This window comes from Lathyrus oleraceus, chromosome 4 (genome assembly GCF_024323335.1).
Source record: "Lathyrus oleraceus cultivar Zhongwan6 chromosome 4, CAAS_Psat_ZW6_1.0, whole genome shotgun sequence".
Classification (NCBI taxonomy): domain Eukaryota; kingdom Viridiplantae; phylum Streptophyta; class Magnoliopsida; order Fabales; family Fabaceae; genus Lathyrus; species Lathyrus oleraceus.
Window position 1 is genome coordinate 283156415 of NC_066582.1, and position 18572 is coordinate 283174986.

Consider the following 18572-nt stretch of genomic DNA (forward strand, 5'->3'; position numbering starts at 1 on the left):
GGAAAAGTAACCAGTCATCATCGGGATGAGCACAAAGGGTTAACTCCACCAAGGGGAGAACGTGGGATTTTACAACTACCAGCTAGTGGGTAGAAAACCACAAAGATAGGACTTACAACTACCGGTTTGTAGGTAGAGGCCAACAAACAATATCCGCCAGGGGATGAAAGTGGGATTTTACAACTACCGGCTAGTGGGTAGAAAACCACAAAGATAGGACTTACAACTACCGGTTTGTAGGTAGAGGCCAATGGAAAAGTAACCAGTCATCATCGGGATGAGCACAAAGGGTTAACTCCACCAAGGGGAGAACGTGGGATTTTACAACTACCAGCTTGTGGGTAGAAAACCACGACGATAGGACTTACAACTACCGGTTTGTAGGTAGAGGCCAATGGAAAAGTAACCAGTCATCATCGGGATGAGCACAAAGGGTTAACTCCACCAAGGGGAGAACGTGGGATTTTACAACTACCAGCTTGTGGGTAGAAAACCACGACGATAGGACTTACAACTACCGGTTTGTAGGTAGAGGCCAACAAATTCCGCTGAGGATAAGATGAATGAGTGCCGGTTAGTGAGCGACTATTCATTCATGCCCCAGGGAAGCACAAGAGACAGTCAACGGGTAGCCAATTTAGGATCGATCCAAAAAGGCAGACTGAAACAAGACTCATCCTAATGAGGAAAGAACTCAATAGGGAAAAACCCATCCCGTGTAGGGAGGGAACGGAAGCAACCGTCATCCACGAGGATGTATCTCAGTGGGGAAATGGCAGGAAAGGATAGACACTTTCTGCTTAAGGGGCTGGCTCTACATGGAGAGATCAGACACACCCAACTCTGCTAGGAAAATCTACTGGAGAGATCTGTATCAACAAGTAGCAGGAGACAACCATCAACAGATACACGGCAACAGCTGCAACATGAGTATCTGAATGCTATGATTATGCATGTATGCATTATATCTAAAAATGTATGATGAATGCTGACGAACAGACATGCTCAAACCACAGGTCCGGGAATCAACCGTCCGGAGAGAAAACCAAAGCCAACAGAGAGCAAAGAAAATCCACTGGGGACTGGGATATCAGGGACCACTTATCCTGCAGGGGAGGAAGAGCCATAAGAGGCTTCCGGAGGGATCGTCAGTCACAACCGGAGAACAGAGTTCAACATACAGGCGGATGCGCCACAACAACTTGTGCTGGAAATCAGGGATACCAAGAAGCAACCAGATCTCTGATGAGGATACATAGGCATTGATAAAGCTCCTTATGCGAACAACTCCACTGAGGGATCTATCTGAGGGAATGCCGGATTACGGGGATGTCGATCCTCCAAATACTGAATCTTCCAAGAAAAGCACCCATGCTGGGGGGAAGATGAAGACTGCTCTGCTGGAGAGGCGAAAGTTGAAGTCTTCAGTAAACACTCTGCTAGGGGAGCTGCCCCACAAAAGTATTTCAACAGCAACCTTGCTGGGAATGCCCCACGGTAGGGCTCAAGCAGCACTCTACTGGGGATGCCCCACAATAGAGCTAACAGGGATTTGGAGGAAGAATCTGTACTGCCGAGAATATGAAGATGAACAACTTCAAACAACACTGCATCGGGCAACCTCACTGAGGAGAGACCATACGAGGTTTTGCAGGACAAAGATACAGCCATGCTCGAGATACGAACAATTGTCTTACCTGTTGGTAATCATACCACCCTCGGGAGAGCACTGCGGGTCTCCTAAGTATCCTTCCATCATCGTGAATGTTCACTTTGTTTAAGAACAATTTTTTTTGAAAAATTTGTTTATTTTGAAAACAATGATACTTTATCATTTAACAAACATGCAAAACATTTGTTGAGTTAAAACAAATAAGAGTGCAAATAATGAGATAAAAGCTCAAATCGATGTAATGGAATGGTAGTCTGCAAAGGGCGAGACTCCATAGATCTGTACAAGTTTGAAATCGGTGATATATATTGGAGAGGGCTACATTGAACATAATGACCTTTCCTCTACCATTCTGAATTTTCGATGTATTCAAAGCTTCAGTCGACGACGGATCGAGAATCCCTGACGGATGACAGATGTACAGCACAGTCTTGTCAAGATGCAGTTACTTGCCAAATCCCTAATTTTTGCCTAGATTGCCCCAGTGTGAGGTGTTCAATCTAGCGGGATGCAAATTCTTTTCTTTTTTTTCAATGTCTCTAACTTTTGCCTGGATCGCCCTTTCGGGTTTTCAATCCACCGAGACGCTCTTCTTTTTTTGCCTAAGTCGCCCTTTGGGGTGTTCGACTTAGCGAGCTTTTGTTTTTCTGTTTTTGTTTTAGGCGAAGTATTTCTTGACTGCATCTGGAATTCACAGGACGAGTGAACTTCTCCATCCATTGTTGTAAGTGTCAAAACATTGCCTGAAAAGGCTCTCTTGACAACAAATGGACGTTCATAGCTTGGAGTCCACTTGCCCCTGGACTCGGGCACGAAAGACAAGACTTTCTTGAGCATAAGGTCCCTCGGAACACACGAGGCTTGACCTTCTCGTTGAATGCTTTTTTCACTCTCTGCTGATATGACTGTCCATGACACATGGCAGTTGATCTCTTCTTTTCGATCGAATTCAGCATCAGTCAACTTGGGACTTTGAGGGTGCTATCTTTCTTTTGTTTTTGTTTTGTTGTTTTTTTTCTTTCTTTTGATTTCTTTTGATTTCTTTTGATTTTGATTGATTTCTTTTTTTTGATTTTGCACCCTCCTCTTTCTCTTTTTTTTTTTTTGATAAATGCCCCAGTTGGCTGTTCTGCTGATTCTCGAGATGCAGCTGAGTGTGATCTTCTTTTCTTGCTCAAGAAGTCGGGAAATCTCGTCAGGAGTCCCTTCAACATCATCTTCGTCCGCTTTGAATACAGGGAATTCAAAATTGGGAGATGACGTCCGATCATTATGTTCAATGGGTTTGAGAAACAACCTGCATAAGGATTTTGATATGAAAAGCTCTTTGAAAAGCAAACAAGACAATCGTTATGCAGATGAAAAGATTGCTTTTATTCTTGTTTTTAAGGTTTTTTGTGATCACCAATTTCATGCAAAAAGTGAAAAGGGAAAACAAATGGAAAAACAAATGTTTTAACATGAATTTATTTGAATGAAAATATCATTGCACAAAATGTTGCCAACAATGCCATCACTTCTCCTTTTGGCGTGGGAGAAGGGTTTTTAAGCAAAGTAATTATTGCAAAGACTTATGAACAACTGTAGGAACGCCCACAGTGACCCAATTGTGATAGATCCCATCGGGGACGACAACTGTCAGTATTTCTTGCATCAGCAGCAAACAACCTTCTTTGTTGAAGATCTCAGAAGACAAGTCGATGCCGGCCCGGGACTTGTTATCTTCAAGCTTGATTATCACGGGGACCCAAGTCCTCAAAGCTCAGAATACCTGATCTGACAAGGTCCTGCACCTTACTTTTCAGCTGGAAACAACTATCCACGTCATGACCAGGAGCACCCGAGTGATACACACAATGCTGTTCAGGCCTATACCAACACCGAGGGTTGACAGGTATGGGCGGCGGGTCTCTGGGCGTAATCAAGTTCCGCTCTAACAGAGAGGGATACAGTTCGGCGTAGGACGTGGGGATTGGATCAAAAATGATCTCCTTTCTCTCATTACTTGTACCAGCTTGATTACCATTGTGAGGTTGAGAAGCCTGCTGCTGAGGACGATGTTGCTGACGCTGATGCTGCTGAGCTGGTCTCCTCTGTTGCTGTTGAGTTTGAGTTGTTGGGATAGTCACAGCAGCAGCCTGACGATACTGTCCTCTGTTTGCACTCCTTCGACGGTGCACAGCATTTGTTTCATCCTCTCCCCTTTTGGGTGCCCCAGAGGATGGCTTCTTAGAACCGGAAGAATTTGAAGAGCCAGGATGGCGAAACGGAGCGAGGGTTGCTCTGACATTAACAGTCTCTGCAGCAAGAGGCTGTTCACTGATTCTGATCCCCTTCAATTCATCACCCACGGCATAATCATCGACGAGAATAGTGACAGCAGCATTCTCATGAACGGGTACATCCACTGGTGGAGCACAGTGGACTGGTGGAATCACGGCTTCCAGTCTCTGGGCTAAGGCACGCAGCTCCTCTTGCCCCTGAACGACCCCTTGCATCATGTTCATGAACTGGGCCATGTTCGCCCTCATCTCAGCTAGCTCAGCTTGAACCTGGTCCATAATCTTCTGATGATTGAGTCTGGTTGAGTGGCGATGCGGTCAGCGGTCAGCAATCCTGTCTCAGTCAAGAACCGAAGTGAGAAGTCTTGTCCCCAAGCATGTCTGCAATGCAAGGATGATATGTGCATGATATGCATGATGCGGATGCTATTTTATCATGAATGATCCTGAAAAGGATATGCATATGCGAGTTAACTTTTTCTTTTTTTTCATGCATTATTATTTTTTGAAAATAAACATGCTATGATGCAAATGATGCAACATGACTGGTCAAGCTGTGCGTCTCAAGGCACAGGGTCAATGCTTCGGCTTGAACTCTGATCACAAACATCTGAAACCCAAAGTCAATCTGATCAACTGGCATCTGAACCCAAATCTGGAGAACCGAGTCACCATAAATCCGACTTGTGGAGTTCCGAAATAAACGGAACTGGAGATTACATTACTATCATCACAGGATCATCCACTGAACGGATGACAGCCAGCTCCTCTGAACAGGTACTCTCAAATTCAACCCGGGGATCCGAAATAAACGGAACCCGCTGATAAACCACGGACAGAACTCCGGCGTCCCAGAAATAAATGTCCATAATTCACAGTCACCGTCAGTACCGAGAGTCACCAACTGTACCTGTAATAATCAACCCTTCCCCACTCACGGGTGTAGTCTAGGCCAGGGTAAGGTCAAGAGAAACGCAGGATAAACAACCCTTTCAAGAATATCATCCTGTGCACACCCGATGTATGCACCGATAATACCCCATCAGAGTCTGAATTGCTCGTGATATCAATGTTCCGCTAAGTGGCGTACACCACCCGCTTCCCATGAATCACTCTATTCCTAGGTTTCCTAGATTTCGCTCATGGTCTGGGTATTGGACCTTTTACCTCAACTGACTCCCACCCCACAAAGAAAAACAGACAACCAGCCAGGCAGAAAGAATAATGAATATGAATGCAAACATTAATGCACACAATAAATGCAAACAATAAATGAAATGAACAAATAATGAATGCAATAAATAAACACAGCACAAAGCAACCAAAACCCTAACCTAGAGAGCGCTAGGAGAGACTCGCTCAGGGAAGATGGACCAGCACAGGTCAACTTCTCTATATCCCCAGCAGAGTCGCCAGCTGTCGCATCACGCGAAAAACCGGCGGGAAAAGAAAGAAACAACAGAGCCGCCACCGTGCGTTATTTATCCCAAAAGAGGGAAAGGAAACGCTCGAAGTAAACCTAGGAAAGAACATGGTCTCGCGACCAAAGAGGATGGGTTCGGGAGTCGGTTATGCGAAGGGAAGGTGTTAGGCACCCTACGCATCCGTAGTACTCTACGGGATCCACGCACAGAAGGAAGGGAAATTGGTTGCTAAACACTGCTCAAACTCACACACACTAGCTGAATGAGACAAAAGAAACTGACTGAAACTGACTCGGCAGGACATCGTATCCTGGGCCTACTTAGTCTATCAAACATAGACATCAGAGTCGAAGTAGTTCGGACTGGGGAAACGACACATGCTCGCTAGGATATCGCATCCTATGCATACGTATCTTCTCGGACGAGAGAAGAATCAGAGCATTCGTAGCTCGGCTGACACGCACACAAACAAACACAGGCAAACGTGGAGCCTGAATGCCAATCGCTGGAATTACATCAGCATCCGAACCTAAACACACACAGGAAACCAACTGCCAATCGCTGGACTTATGTCGGACTCCAACCAGAACACACACAAGGGTGGTTAAGACACAAAGGGTTGGAAAAGAAAAAAAGGGCGCCCGGAGAGATCAGCTCAATCTCCTGCCTACATACTTCATCTGGTGTGAAGATCAGGGCGATGTAGTTCCCCTACGCAGGGACAAAGGATCTAGCCTAACCAGATAACAGAGGGAGACACAACTCTAGGGAGACTACGACTCGAGCCTAGATGTTGTCATGCAAAGTCAACCCTAAGTTAAGGTTTCTAGCTAAATGGCACACGGGCCAACCTATCCTAGACATGACTTGCACAGGAAGCAAGCCACACCTAACCTAACTTGCACAGGAAGCAAGGGTCTCGATTGCAACTAGGGCAAGAGAAAGGGGAGGTCTCAATCACAACAGGGGTGAGAGAAAAGAATTAGATGTTAGTGGTTAGTCAAACTCGGCAAGACATCGCGTCTCGTGCCTACGTATCTCATCTGAACATGAGAATCAGAGTTGCCGTAGTTCGGCTGAACAACTCTAAGCATGGCTCACACAGGAAGCAAGCCACACAGACTTGACTTGCACAGGAAGCAAGTCAAGCACAACCTACCTTGCACAAGGGCAAGTCTAAGCTACACCTAAAGAGGCAAAGCAAACAGGCAATCACAATCACAAGAAGCACACTCTATATGCATACAAGAGGCTCACACAAGGGTTAGGTTTTAGTTGAGGGGTCATATCAACCTCAACAAACAAACCTCTGGAATGGGGTGAAGTGTGCTCTTAACCTTGCCATTGAGGGGCTAAGGTGAAGCAGATGAAAGGAGATGAGGGGTGTGCCTCATTGCTTCTATCCCTGATCAGGGAGAGCATATCAGAAAGTGTGGGAGCTCAGAAAGATGGAGCTCTTTCCACATTATTGACTCGACTGTGCAATTGCACAAGATCTTGGGTTTTTATCTGAAATGCATCAACACAGTGGTGTGAGCAAAACAGAAGACACACTGAATAGCAGGGGATAGGTTGCTTATCCCTTGGGTTCTGCCAATTGCCTCTTCACTTAGGAGGTCTTTGACTCTGTACAAGGACAAATTAAACATACACAAGCATTGCCTCTTAAGGAGGACTTCAGACAGTTTGCCCGGCCAAATAACAAGCCGGGTCTCCAGACTACATGAAGAAGAAGTAATTATACCTCAAGCAAGTTGCTAAAAAGCAAAGCAAAGCAAGTTCGAAGAACTTAAGCAACTAAAGTACCTGAAAAAGTCAAAACAATCAGCAAACAGTTCAAAAGTTTAAATCAAAAGGAATTGGTAAACAGTCAACACAGATGGTCAACTGTGCAAGGCACAAGACTCAAACACATGAGTCAAACCTACAAAACAAAGGTTAGCATATGATAAACAATCAAGTTCAAACAAGTTTGAATGATCTTTGAGGCATTGGTGCTTAACCTGAAACAGGAACTCAATTGTAAGCTCAAAAGACCACTAGGACTAGCCTAGGGTCAAAGATGAAAGAAAAAGTCAAAACAGCAAAGAAAAGTCAACCAAAGTCAAGGTCAAACATTCAAGAAGCTATTTCAATTGGAGTCACAATCACATCATGCATCATCATCAACTCATAAGCAAAAGAAGGCAAGGCATGGCAAATGAAAGCTCAAAGAAGTCAACAGAATGACTTGCATCAAAAGTCAACCCAAACATTTTCAAAAATCATCAAATAAATCACACTCAATCCTAACATCTAGCATGGTAAGCATGTCAAATTTCATGGCATTTGGATGAGAGGAAGGCAGTCAATTAAAATCAAGAAATCAAACCAAATTTAAGCATGCACAATGAAGGTCAACAAACATGGGTCAACTTCAGAAAATCATATCAAATTGAAAACAGATGAGAAATGAATGAGATTAACACCAATGCAAAGCTTGAGATGTCTAGTTATCACATATGAAATTTCATGATCATACAATATGGTACGAGAATTTCCCAAATGAAATGGCAATGTGTAGCATAAAAAGTCAACAATTGACTAGGCATGGAAGAAAATTCATAATCAAAATGGAAAATTGCACAATTAAATCCAGGAAAAATCACACATGAACTAGACATGTAAGGGAGGGATCATGCAAAATTTTGGATCATTTGGAGGTCAGGAAGCATGTGAACAAAAATCAAGAAAATGCACATCATTGGTGTGACACAAATTGTCACACCCTAGTTCAAAAATTCATATCCAGCAAACCACAAATGATAAATGCACAAACTCTACATCAAGATGAAGATGAATGAGTCTAGTTTCACCACAAAAAATTTCAGGGGCATTGGATACAACATCATTATCTCACAAAAGTTTTGGCACAAGGTATCAATTGGGCATACATGTTAAGAAAACTCATACCATTTAAAATCCAGCCAACCAAAAATTAATTAAAAATCATAATAAAATACTAGACATTCTTGTGAACATTATGCAAAAATTTTCAGGATTTTTGGATTTAATTTGAGTGAGAAATGGATTTTTGAAGACGAGTGAATAATTGTAACAACATGAGCAACATAACATGGCAAATAAGTCAAAGATAGTCAGCGCATGGCATTTTGGTAAATAAGTGTACCACTTATCAAAACTCTGCGTTTTGGAGCACGCAGAGGAAATGTTCTCATTGGCTGATGGCCAATGGAACAGTACCGTGGCCAATGAAGCTTCAGTGTTCTGGGTTCAAAAACCCTAGGGTTTTAGCAGCAATGTTCATGGTATCTTCATGCGAGTTCATCATCATAAAACAAATTCCAAGCAGCAAAACACAACATCATGGCATTAACACTCACGCAGCATCATAACACCAACAAACAGGACATGATTCATGTGGATTTATGGGCAGGTTTAAGGTTGCAAAACAGCAGGGCATTCATCATCATCATGCAAAATCGAACATGAACAAAATCCCCAGAAGCTAAAATCAAGCATGGCTATCTAATCTACCAACAATAAGCATCACATACCAGCAAGCAAAATCATTAAAACAAACTCATACAAGAGAAATCGATGGAAACAAGTTTGCACATAGAATTTCAAAGCCAGATTTCTCCTAACTCAGTCAATCATTTTCAATGGTTTAAGGTTCATTGGAATGAGCATTCAAAGACCTTCATTAAACATGGCATAGCTTAGCAAAAAGAGCAAATCGAAAAACTGACCAAAATGATGAGCAGTGAAGATTCAGCAACCTTTTGCTTGTATGAGCTTGAACAGATGTGTATTATGCTTCTATAAGATGGATGCTTGAAAACTTTGAGCTCAGTGATGCTTGCTCATGCTTAAATCTCATTCTGCCATGGAAAGGTGCTTGGAGAAAACAGAATATGAAATGAGATTACAGCTGAACTTTGACACTCCAAATCTCTTCAAAGTGATGGCCTGGTGATGGTTCAAGAAAGGGAGGCTCGAGTCTTTAGAGTTTTTGAGCAGAAATGCAAAATCGTGCAAGTTGGATCAATGAGAGAGTGAGAGTTTTCTGGTTGTTTTGGCTGCAGCTAGGGCTTGGAATTGGCAGAAAAATGCCTTAAATATGTCTGTTTAAGGTCCCTTAATGAAGTGCTAAACTGGTTTTGTTTTAATGAAATGATTTGCATTTTTGCTAAGTTTTGCACAAGTGAATATGGAGGTGTAACTCTTGCACGAATTGGGCTTGAAAAGGCTGCAAATGACCAATACTCTTGCTGTTTTGTATTTGCTCATGAAGTGCCAAGTTTGTTTTACTCTAATGAAACCATATTGCTAAATTTGCACCTTTTGCTAATTTTGCATAATGACCATGGAGGTGTGAAACCTGGCCGAGTTGGGCCTTGAAACATGTCCCAAATGTTATACCAAACAAGTTCCAAATGGTAAAAATGAGTAGAAACCTTTAATTCACAAAGTCAACTTTTGGTCAAACTTGATTTTTAAATGGAGGAAGTCCAAAAATGCCATTTTGATTGGTAAGGTTTTGGTGAATGAAATTTATATTTTTGGAAAGAGGAGAAGAAATGTGGTTTGTAGGAAAAACCCCCACCAAATTTGGCCTTATGGTTCATGAGATATGGCTCTTTGAAGTTCATGAAAATGTGAAAATGAAATGATCATATCTTGCAAACCATTCATGGGATTTGAGAGTTCTTGGACTTTTTGAAAATGGGAGAACAAGACCTTCAACTTTCATGTTGGGCAAAAATTCATTTGAAGCTTGTATCATGATGCAAGTTGAGGATCAAGAAGTTTCCATTTTTGGCAGTTAAAATTACAGGTCCACTTTCTATTTTGGGAAATTTTCTGATTGGCTTCAAATTCTTCAATGATGTTGATTGCTATGACACATGAGGCCTATTAGGACATGAATAAGCTCTCTCAAACCAAATCCATCCATCAAATCCACAAAATCAACCACAGTTGACCAACTTTGACTTTTCTAGGGTTTTGGATGACTGAAGCACTTCTGATGAATTCCAAACCCTAATTCCTTGAGACCTTGACTTCAAATGATGTCCCAAGTTGTATGGACTCTTGATTATTGATCATGGTGCCCAAATTCCACAAGAATGGCCACCATCCACTCCTTTGACTGTCTTTGACTTTCTAGGGTTTTTGATTGTCTGTGCATGAACTGATGACCTCTGAGCCTTCAACCCTTGACTTAAACACTTCAAATGGGCCTCCAAGTCATGTGAACTTGTAGGACAAACCTTAGGTCCTTTGCTCCTTGAGAAATACCTTCGCTTGATTGGTTGACTGATCTCCTGATCAGTTTGACCTAATTTCTGCTTGGCTTGCACTTGAGGCAACTGGGGACAATGCAATGCTATGCGATGTATCATGATATGCTATGACCTAATATGAGATGGTATGTACAATGATAGGTGCAAATTTGAGGTGCTACAAGGAGCAAATGTCTCATCAAAATCTACCCCTTCAACTTGAGTGTATCCTTGAGCTACTAGTCTTGCTTTATTCCTAGTAATTACTCCTTTCTCATCAGATTTGTTTTTGTAGATCCACTTGGTACCAATGATGTTGGTCCCTTTAGGTCTTGGAACTAGCTCCCATACTTCATTCCTTTTGAACTGCTCAAGTTCCTCTTGCATGGCAATGATCCAGTATTCGTCAGTCAGGGCTTCTTTCACATTCTTTGGTTCAACCTTGGATACAAAGCAGGAATTTGAGCTTATTCCCCGTGACCTGGTAGTCACACCACTATTGGGATCCCCTATGATAAGATCCTTAGGGTGGTCTTTCTGAATTCTGATAGATGGAACTTTGGTGGTTGCATCTGCTTCACATTCAGGAGGAGGTTCCTCTACTTCTTCAGACTTGACTGGAATGTCAGTTGAACTGTCAAGGAATGTTTCAACATCCTCCATGACATCGGTTCCTTCCTCTTTATCGTCCACAATAACATTTATGGATTCCATCAGGACATTGGTCCTGTAGTTGAACACTCTGTAGGCTCTGCTGTTAGTGGAGTATCCCAAAAATATACCCTCATCACTTTTGGGATCTAGCTTCCTTCTCTGTTCACGATCTGTGAGAATGTAGCATTTACTTCCAAAGATATGAAAGTACTTCACAGTGGGTTTTCTGCCTTTCCATATTTCATACAGAGTGGAGGAGGTTCCTTTTCTCAAGGTGACTCTGTTGTGAACATAGCACACGGTATTCATTGCTTCAGCCCAAAAGTGCATGGGGAGCTTCTTTGCATGAATCATTGCCCTGGCAGATTCTTGAATAGTTCTATTTTTTCTTTCAACTATTCCATTCTACTGAGGGGTTGTAGGGGAGGAGAACTCATGACTTATTCCTTCAGAAGAGCAAAACTCATCAAACTTGGAATTCTTGAACTCCGTACCATGATCACTTCTAATCCGGACCACACAACTGTCCTTTTCCCTTTGAAGTCTTATGCACAGGTCTTTGAAGACATCAAATGTATCTGACTTCTCTCTGATGAAGCTTATCCACGTGTATCTGGAATGGTCATCAACCACCACGTAAGTATATTTCTTCCCACCAAGGCTGTCAACCTGCATGGGTCCCATTAAATCCATGTGCAGCAGTTCCAGAACTCTGGAGGTTGTGGGATGTCCCAGCTTCGGATGTGACATCTTGGTTTTCTTGCCCACCTGGCATTCTCCACAGACTCTTCCTTTATCAATAAGAAGTTTTGGAATTCCTCTGACTGCTTCCTTGGATATAATCTTCTTCATTCCTCGTAAGTGGAGGTGTCCAAGACGTCTATGCCACAGCTTCACCTCCTGTTCTTCCCTGGTTGAGGAGCATATTGTTGAAAAGTTAGAGACTTTAGGTTCCCACAGATAACAGTTATCTTTGGACCTGGTTCCTCTCATAACTTCCTGATTGTCACCTATAGTCATAATGCATAGCTCCTTAGTAAATTGAACATGAAACCCTTGATCACACAGCTGACTTATGCTGATAAGGTTTGCAGTTAGTCCTCTTACTAACAGCACATTATTCAGTTTTGGAACTCCAGAGTAGTCCAGCTTACCCACACCTTTTATTTTTCCTTTGGCACCATCACCAAAGGTCACATAGCTGGTAGTGTGAGGTTGAATATCCACCAGTAGATTTTCCATACCAGTCATATGTCTTGAGCATCCACTGTCAAAGTACCAGTCTTCTCTGGTAGAAGCCCTTAGAGCAGTGTGTGCTATCCTAGCATACCATTGTTGCTTCTTGATGAGAACATAGCGCTTATATGGTTTATGCTTAGGCCTGACATGCGAGGCTTGGTTAGGGAAACCATGAATCCAGTAGCAGAAGGCTTTTATATGACCAAGCCTACCACAGTGGTGACACCTCCACTCCTGGTATTTCCTCTTCTGATGATCATTCATCCTGGTTCCTCGATGTTGAGACATTGGCTTTGACTTCCGCTTGAACTTCTGAACTTTAGCCTTTGGGCGTTTGTGTTCAGCTGAGGATCTTTTCCCAAATCCTAGGCCAGATTTGGTTCCAGACTGCTGTCCCACCTTTAGAATCTCTTCCAAGGTGTCAGTTCCCTTATTCATCATTCTGATGGATTTAGTCATCTGATTCAGCTTTGAGGTCAGCAGGGCTATCTCACCATTTAGACCCTCTATGACAGACAGTTGCTTCAGTCTCTCATCTTCCAGTTCCTTGATGAGTTTCTTCTGCTTTTCTCCTTGTGCACGCACTTCTGCACTGGTGGTACACAGCTTCTTATAGGCTGCAACAAGTTCATCAAAGGTCAGTTCATCTGCACTTGAGTCATCATCAGAGGCACAAACACTGGTTAGTGCAGTGACATGTTTGGCAGATTCTCCTTCAGATTCACTTTCAGAATCTCCTTCAGACTATGTGATAGTTAGCCCCTTCTTTTGCATCTTGAGATAAGTAGGACATTCAGCTCTGACGTGTCCATACCCTTCACACACATGACACTGAATTCCCTTGCCTTGGTTGAACTTTTCATCAGAAGTTGATCTTTTCCTGATGTCAGACGGGATGTTCTTGACATTAGGTCTCCCTCTTTGATCAATCTTCTTCAGGAACTTGTTGAACTGCCTCCCAAGCATGGCTAAGGCTTTTGATATACTGTCATCACCTTCAGTATATCCTGCTTCTGACTCTTCTTCAGCATTAGATACAAAAGCTACGCTTTTGTTCTTCTTTTCAGTATTCTCACACAAGCCCATTTCAAAGGTTTGGAGAGAACCAATGAGCTCATCTACCTTCATATTGCAGATGTCCTGTGCCTCCTCTATGGCTGTGATCTTCATAGCAAACCTTTTAGGCAAGGACCTGAGAATCTTTCTTACAAGTTTCTCTTCAGCCATTTTCTCACCTAGTCCACCAGAGGTGTTTGCAATTTCAAGAATATTCATGTGAAAGTCATGAATAGTCTCATCCTCTTTCATCCTCAGGTTTTCAAACTTGGTGGTCAACATCTGAAGTTTGGACATCTTCACCTTGGAAGTACCTTCATGAGTTACCTTGAGGGTATCCCAAACTTCCTTAGCTAGTTCACAGTGGTGCACCAGCCTGAAGATGTTCTTACTGATTCCATTGAACAATGCATTCAAGGCCTTGGAATTTCCAAGAGCTAGTGCCTCTTGCTCCTTGTCCCACTCTTCTTCAGGAATCTGCACACTGACTCCATCCTCACCTGTCTTTGTTGGATGTTCCCATCCTTTGTTGACAGCTCTCCAGACTTTGCTGTCTAGAGACCTTAAGAAGGCTATCATACGAGGCTTCCAGTCATCATAATTAGAGCCATCCAACATGGGTGGTCTATTTGAGTGTCCTATATCCTTGTCTATGGTACTAGAAAGTAACTTCCCTAGATCTCACCCAGAAATTCACAGGCAGGGTGCCTGCTCTGATACCAATTGAAATTCTAGTTATCATACTTTAGATGTCACACGGGTTGTTATGACATCCAATTCTGCACAGACAGGAATTATGCAGAACTTAAACGTAAGTGCAGTAAATAACACAAGCAATTGTTAACCCAGTTCAGTCCAACATGACCTACATCTGGGGGCTACCAAGCCAGGGAGGAAATCCACTATTAGTAGTATTAATTCAAAGCTAAACTCACCCGTTTACAACTTATCACTTAATCCCTACCCAATGTAATTTCAATCTTACACTAAGATCAGAGTTCCTACTCACTCCCCCTCAATCACCTCAGTGATTACTACCTTTAATCAATATTAAAGACAGTTTGAAGTCACACTTCAAACAACTCTTGATTGTGCTTCACAGCTTTAATCAAGATACACAACACTCACGCTTAAAAGCTTTGAGCGACACAACACTTACAACTCAATGAACACCCTATGCCACAGCAATCATCTACTTGATAATGGCTTGGCTTACAATATACGTATAATACAAGACTCACAAAAATACAGCAGTGAAGTATGATGGACACACAAAATCTTCACGCCTCAAAATCCCCGAAACTGAATGAAGGAACGCCTTCCTTTTATATTGCAGTACCTGGGCTTTTGCACCTGTATTCTCCTGAATTTAAGGTCACGCGAGTTCCCATAAATTCAACATTTAGGTTACTAACAAATAGGCTATTTGTTAGGTTCATTAAATGTAGCTTGGTTGTTGATTTCCTGGATTTTCTCTCAGCTGTTGAATCCCTGAAGAATAGCCTGAGAAAAAGCTGAAATAAAAAACTGAACAACCTACAATATAGCATATGCTGTCAGGGATGAATGTTACGACATTCAGCTTGACATCAAGGTCCATATGCTGAGTCTGTTTTTCCAGAAAACAGACTGTACAATTTTGTTGACCTGTACATGATCAAAATGACCATACTACAGTAACAACTTACATTAATAAATTTCAAAGTGTCCAATTTAACATTTACACATTTGGCCTTAAGTTAGTTCTGTTATTCTCTTGAAGAACAGACTAAGTAACATGCTGAAGTATAGCAGAACACCACTCTGTCTAATGTTCAGTAGCTGCTGTCAATGATGAATGTCATAACATCCAGTTTGACATTCAGTCAGTAGGCCTTATGCCAGGTCTGGTCTTTCCTTGATAACCAGACTGGAAATAAATACTAAGTTCTAACAGAACACCAGCTGTTCTATTCCTTAGTATCTGCTGACAGGTATGAATGTCACAGCATCCAGTTTGACATTCAATAAATCCTGTGTTAGCTAATCCTGCAGTAACTACTCAAGTGTGTCATGACATCAGTCAAGACATCAGAGTACAGTTAGATATTCTAACCTACAATGTAGTCACACATACATACCATGTCATGACATCAGTCAAGACATTAGTAACCAGCTAGTGTTTTACCATATAATGCAGCCAATTAAGCACCTACACTAATGATGATATCTCTTGGTACAACCGTGTGTATGATGGTGTGCAGATTATCGACTCTTGTGGTGAATTCTCCAATGTGCCTCTTCTTGGTACATGTGGTGGGATTAACTACAACCCTATCTTGGCACGTCGTCAGCTTGGGTTCCCCCTAAAGGATAAACCTAATAACATTCCGTTAGAGGGTGTGTTCTTTCAAGAGGGTAAAGATCTCCAAAACTTGAAGGGCAGAATGGTCCGCGCTTGGCGCAAGATTCATAGGAAAGGAAGGAAAGAGTTGGGTCCTAAGAATTATGTTGCTATGAAGCCTTACACTGCTTGGGTTAGGAAGAGAGCGTCTGAGTATATCATGCCTTACGAGTATCCAAGACCTACACCTTTGATTATGGCTGGGCCTTCAACCCTCCCTGACCAAGGAGTAGAGGAGTTGAGAGACGAAGACCGATCACGTGCTTGGATCCGTGAAAGAGAGGAGTTGCTTCAGCAGATCAAGGAGAAGGATGCTTTGATAGAGTTCCTCGAACATCAGGTCATTGATGATCCTAATGATGCATGGACTTCTCTACTTCCTCGGTCTTCCATGTTTTGGAAGAGGAAGTACGACCGACTCGCCAAGGAGAAGGCAGATATGGAGGCAGCCTACGAGAGGGAGGTGAAGAGACTTCGTGCATCCTATCTTCCCGTGTCCCGGGCTTTAGATGATTGTTTCTAGGGATCCATAGGATGATTATTTTCCTTTTCTCTTGTATATGGTTACCAATGTTGTACTTCTTTGGTGTAAAATATTTCCCAGATATTATGTTTCCGTATAAAAGTGTTTAATATTTCCATATTTGCAAATAGAACCCTAAAATTCCTTTGAAATAAAAAAACAAATCATGTGCACAAGCATTGCATGCATCATGTGCATAAGCAGGTTTTGTTCCTGGCCTCTTGTCCTGTGGACTAACTCTGTGTTCTTCATTTATTTTGAAGACAAGCTGACTCACCGGTACTACACCAGAGCCAACATTCCAAGACTGATGGATCATTTGGAACAAGAGAATCGCGAGCTGAAAGAGGAAGTGGCCAGATTAAGTGCCTTGATGGAGTCATTCATGGCTGCCCAGAGCCAGTCTTCTCCGACACCTTCAACTCCTCCCCAGAGGACAGTCATCTCTGAGATTGTCTCCTCGACTGTGCCCGCAGCCAATGTGCACTTTGCTCTGACGGCCATGCCAGCCGGATTCCCGTGGGGGATGCCTCCCAATTTCATGCCCGAGGGTCATGCTCCCACCTTTGCTTCTATGCCGGCATCTAGCCCGGTCCTTGCTGTTCCTCCTCCTGTTGTGCATACTCTGCCCAGAGTAGACGACACCATCTATCATTCTGAGCCGTCTGAGGGCCCAGATGTCTATGAGAAGATGGACGCTATGAACGATCAATTTCTTGAGTTTCGCAAGGAATTGAAAACTCTCAGAGGAAAGGATCTTTTCGGCAAGTCTGCTGCCGAACTCTGCTTGGTTCCTAATGTGAAGATCCCCGTGAAATTCAAGGTCCCTGACTTTTAAAAATACAAGGGAAATACTTGCCCTCTCAGCCACCTGGTCATGTATGCCAGGAAAATGTCGACTCAGGCCGACAATGACCAACTGCTCATCCACTACTTTCAGGACAGTTTGTCTGGTGCTGCTCTACGTTGGTACATGGGTTTAGACAGTGCGAACATCTGATCCTTCAACGATCTTGGTGAGGACTTCGTCAAGCAATACAAGTACAATGTGGATATGGCTCCCGATAGGGATCAATTGAGGGCCATGTCCCAGAAGGACAAAGAAACATTCAAAGAATACGCCCAGAGGTGGCGAGAGGTAGCAGCACAGATCGTGCCCCCGCTGGAAGAGAAAGAGATGACTAAGATCTTTTTGAAGACCTTGAGTTCTTTTTATTATGAGCGGATGATTGCTAGCGCTCCTTCTGACTTCACCGAGATGGTGAATATGGGGATGCGTCTAGAAGAAGGGGTTAGAGAAGGGCGTATGGCAAGAGAAGAAGGCTCTTCTGCCAAATGTTATGGAGCATTTGAGAAAAAGAAAGATGGAGAGGCACATGCTGTGACCTCCCATGTGAAACCAAGAAGACCCTCTGTGAGGAGGAAGACCGTGCGTCCCGCCGGTAACCAGCACCAGGTGGCTCATATAGCACCTGTGTTCAGAGATAATCAGCAGTACCAGTAACATAACAACAATCAGCAACCACATCCGCAATATCAACAACAGCACCGTCCGCAACAGCAGGCCTACCAGCCTCGAAACAGTAATCAAACCAGCACAAGTTACGAGAGGAAAAAGGTCACCTTCGATCCTATTCCGATGAAGTATGCATAGATATATCCCTCTTTGATAGAGAGGAAGTTGATTACTCCGCGAGACCCACCGACTATACCTACTAACCCCTAGTGGTGGTATAAGCCCGAATTACACTGTGTTTACCATTCCGGTGCTCCCGGCCACGACATGGAGAATTGCTACCCTTTGAAGACCAAAGTTCAAGACCTGGTGAGGTGTGGCATTCTGTGTTTCGAGGATGTAGGTCCTAACGTGAAGAAGAACCCATTGCCCGAGCATGGGAAATCTGTCAACATGGTCCAGGGCTGCCCTCACAAGTACAAAGTCAAATATGTCAGTCATATTCGACAATCTCTGGTCGAGATGCATCGTTTGTGTAGCGGTGTATTCAAAGGAATGGCTAAAAAGCGAACAAAAGCCTAAGAAGTTTTACACA